The sequence below is a fragment of the Orycteropus afer genome, unplaced genomic scaffold (assembly GCF_000298275.1).
Source record: "Orycteropus afer afer isolate SDZICR_OR568_19922 unplaced genomic scaffold, OryAfe1.0 scaffold00047, whole genome shotgun sequence".
NCBI lineage: Eukaryota > Metazoa > Chordata > Mammalia > Tubulidentata > Orycteropodidae > Orycteropus > Orycteropus afer.
In genome coordinates, this window is record NW_006921634.1 from 6,906,216 (window position 1) to 6,911,073 (window position 4,858).

A 4,858-nucleotide genomic window follows, 5' to 3' on the forward strand; every position below is an offset into this window, starting at 1 on the left:
TGGGAGCTCTGGTAGTATAGTGCCTAAGGCACTTGACTGCTAACCAGAAGGCTGGCGGTTCAAACCCATCAGCCATTCCTCCGAAGGAAGATGGGGCAATCTACTTACGTAGTGATACTGCCTCGGAAACCCAAGGAGGGATCACTATGAGTCGGGTCTGACTTGACGGCACATAACAACAACAACAGGCTGTTTCCAATTTTTCTTTGCTATAAAAGCACAGCCTAAAGATTTTTTTGGTTTGTTTTTTTTCTCTTTAAATATTTGTGAATGGGTGCTTGGATTATATTTCTAAAAGTGATGTTACTGAGTCAAAAAGTTAGAATTATTTTAAAGAAATACAATTTGAACATGTTTTTAACCATTCATATATTTTGTTTTTCTTTTCAACTTTTATGAAGCCTTCATATTTTGAAGATAGTAGTAATACTGTCTCTAGATTACTATGTGCTTTTAAATTTTGTATGTGCTGTCTTTTTAACTAAAGGAGCTCTGGTGGTGTAGTGGCTGAGGCACTGACTGCTAACTCTAGGTTGACAGTTTAAGCCCACCAGCCACTCCACAGAAGGAAGGCAGGGCAACCTACTTCCATAAAGATTTACCGCTTTGCAAACCCAATGGGGTCACTATGAGTTGGAATCGACTCGATGGCATAAATTTAGTTTTTTAAACTACAGACATTTAAAATTTATGTAGTCAAATTATCACCTTTTTCCTTCGAGATTATGAAAGCAGAACTAGGATTTGAAACCAAGATAAATCTTTTGTTCTCATACAGAGATTTGAGAAATACTGCTTCTTTTTGACTTTAATTTCCTTTCATGTAACTCTGTAAATCCATCTAGATTATATTTTAGTGTGGAGTGAGGATCAAAACTATTTTTTCTAAATACTTCTATAAAAGAATTGGTAGATTAAAAAAAAAAAAAAAGAACCAAGTAAAAATACTGAAAATGAAGAATAGAATAATCGAAATAAAACTCCCACTAGATCTATTGAACATTAGAATAAAAACAGATGAACAGAGTATTAATATATTGGAAGGCAAATGTTGGAAATAATTTGGACAAAGTATAATGACAGAGATGTGGAGTATAAAGTGAGACATTCTACTACACATTTGATAGGTGTTCCAGAAGGAGGAAATACAGAGAACCAGGTGGAAGCAATTTTCAGAGATAAGGTAACAGTGTTCCAAAATTTAAATATGCATAGTTAGAGAGGAAAAAAAATCACAATCAGGATAAATAAGACTATTTCCTATCTGATACTTTGTAATAAAATTGTAGCACATTAAATATGAAAAGAAAGTCTTAAGACTCCAGAGAAGAAACACAGAGTCGCAGAATCCCTGCAAAGAAACAATTATGCTGAGGCTATATGTAAATTAGCAAAATTTACCCATGAGTCAGTAGAAAAAGTTACTATAGTGTAGTAAAGAGCACAGATTTTATATTTGGGTTATATTTTGGCTCTGCTGCTTATTAACTGTGTAAATTTGAGCTAGCTACCTACTCCCTCTTTGCTTCAGTTTGCTCAAGTGTAAAGTAGGGCTAGGAAACTGGTAGATGGCTTAAATGAGCATTAGTTGTTGAAATGCTTACATTGGAATGGGGTCTGGCACATAGTAAGACTAAGTATTATCTGCTATTAATATGGTCATACTACAGTAACAAGAGATTGCATCTATAGTAAAAAAGTGTTCTCCCTAAAAAGGAAACAGAACCAGAAAGATTTACAGCTGACTTTTACCATGGTCAAAGAACAGATAATTCCTATCTTATACAAATGGTTCCAGAGAATAGACAAAGACAGAAAGTCATGCAATGTATTTTATGAGACAATATAATTTGATTCCAAAACCAAAGATAGTATAAAAAAAGAAAATTACAGACTAACCTCATTTATAAACATAGTTGTAAACCAAACCAAACTCATTGCCATCAAATTGATTCCAACTCATAGCAATTCCCATTGGTTTTCCAGGACTATATCTTTATGGAAACAGACCACTTCATCTTTCTTCCACGGAGTGGCTGGTGGGTTCAAACCACCAACCTTTAGCTTAGCAGTGCACTACACCACCAGAGCTCCTAAACATAGTTGTAGGCAATCTAAATAAAATTCAATTAAACCCGTGTGGCAATATATAAAGATATATTTTAAAAATAAGACCAAGCATGGTTTATTCCAGGAACTCAATTTTAGGAAATCTATCCATGTGATTCACCTCATTAGCAGATTAAAATAGATAATCCATAGGATCATTGCAATAAGCTTTGAAAAACATTCAGTAACATTTAATACTCACTTGTAATTAAAAAAAAAAAAAAAGATGATTCTCACCAATGTACAAATAGAAGGAAACTGGAACTTTCTTGACCTGAAAAGGGGCCTCTAACAAAAATCTATATCATATCGCAATAAACCTCATCATACATCATATGGTAAATATTTAAACACTTTTTTTCATTAAAGTCAGGGACAAAACAAAGATAATCATTTCCACAGTTGTTATCAATACTGTACTAGAGGTTCTAGCCAAAAAAGCAATATGATACAAGAATCAAAAAAGAAGAGACAAATTATTTGCTCTGAATCATGCAATTGTCTATTTAGTAAATTCAAGAGAGTCTACAAAATTAATAAAATTATTCAACAAGATAAATAGATTAAAAAAAAAAACTACCTTAAAAAACCAATAGTATTCCTACAAACCAGCATTTACACAAAGAAATTGAAAAGAAATCTCATTTAGAAATAAAAAATAATTTGATGCCCAAGAATAAATTAAAAGATTCATAAACTTTTTTGCTAAGAAAATTTCAAAACTTTATTGAAAAACATTTAAAGAAGACCTTAATAAGTGGACAGATAAACTATGTTCATGAATAGAGGAAGATTCAATACGATAAAGATGATAATCCTTATAATTTCAAACCAATTCCAACAAAAACCTTAATGTGATTTTCCATAAAACTTTATCAGTGTATTTTTAAATTGATGTGACAAAATAAAAGTCCAAAAATATCCAAATAATTCTGAAAAGTAAGGGAGCTTTTATTCCACTAGATATCAGCATTTATTATAACGCTAAATAAACAAAACAGTGTGGTTTGGCTCAACCATAGATAAAATATCAGTCGAACAGATTAGAAATCAGAAATAGATCAGTGCATATATGGATACTTGTTTCTTAATGGAGCTGACAGTACAGATCAGAGAGAAAAGGACAAACTACCCAATAAAAGAAAGATATAGGGATCAAAGTTTAAGAGTGATTCCCAGTCGCATGAGAGAGGGACAAAAGGGGAAGCATTGTTTATGAAACGTTGGGTGTCTGTTTATGGTGATGGAAAATTTGGCAGCAAACGTGTTGGTTGCACAAACAGATACTGGTGATGGTTGTACACCTTGATTGATGTAATTGGTGACACTGAATTGTACACATACATGTAGGATGCTGAATTGCTGAATGTGTTAAATGTACTTTTAGAACAACAAAAAGATAATGGGATAACTGAACTTCACAAAGAAAGAAAATTAGATGGGTGGTGTAGTGCCTAAGGCATTTGGCTGCTAACCAGAAGTCTGGTGGTTCAAACTCACCAGCCACTCCTCAGAAGGAAGATTGGGCAATCTACTTCTGTAGAGATACTGCCTCAGAAACCCAAGGAGGGGTCTCTCTGAGTTGATTCCACTCAACGGCAATGAGTTTACCTCATATGAAAAAAAAAAGAAAAAGAAACTTCATTATAGGAATACATGAAAAACAAAATTTGGAACAACTAGAAGAAAATATAAAGATTTTCCTTAAGATATTAAAGTAGGAAAGCATTTCTTAAGCCATATACTAAAAGAAAGCAAACTATACAAGAAAAGACTGTTAACTTTGTGCCAAATGGTAAACTTCTGAATGACAAATGAGACAATAGTAATGTTAAAAAAAAAAAAAAAAATTAGAACCATATATCCATAAAATACAGTAGGAAAAGAATTTTTATCCAAAAACTATTTTTAAAAAAGCATTCAAATTAATAATTAAAAAGACAAAAGTACCCAATTGAAAATGAACCAAAAAAATTAACATACAATTTACAATAAAGGAAACCAAGTGGCTAATAAGTATATAAGATGATGCGCGAGTTCAGAGAAATTCAAACTGAAATACCAATAAGGCTTAATTTCCATTAATTTGTTTGGAAAAAAATTTTACAGTCTTTTAACACCAACTGTTATTGAGAATCTGGGGAAATAGAAACTCTTAAACTGGTACAATCACTTTTGGAAGGCTCATATCCTATAAGCCAGCAATTCTACCTGGAGGTGTATACTTCAGAGCAACTCTTGTACATGTGTACAAGAAGGCATTTATTGGTAATAAAAGACTAGAAACAAATGTCCACCAAGAAAGGAGTGGATAAAATATGTTATCGTCATACTGTATAGAATACCATGTAACAGTTAAAATAAATGAGCAAGCTAGCTCTATGTAGCTCTTCTCATAAACAGTGTTGAGTGAAAAAAAGCAAGTTACACAATGATATATATATGATGCCATTTGTTAAAAAAATTAGAATCCAAATACAATATCATATTTTTTCTTGTTTTATATGTGTGTGTACACATACAGAAAAAGAAAAAATTGAAATGGAAGATTACACACTGCATTTATGATAGTGGATGGTGAGGCAGGAGTGCTGTGAGACTGTATAGCAATATAGAATGGAGGAAATTAAATTTGCTATTTTATAGATTTATAGAAATTTAATTTAAATTCTATTAATTTTTTTTAAATTGACCCAAATGTCACAAAAACAGATAACAACTCCCAATTCTGGGATGAGGATATGTAGGT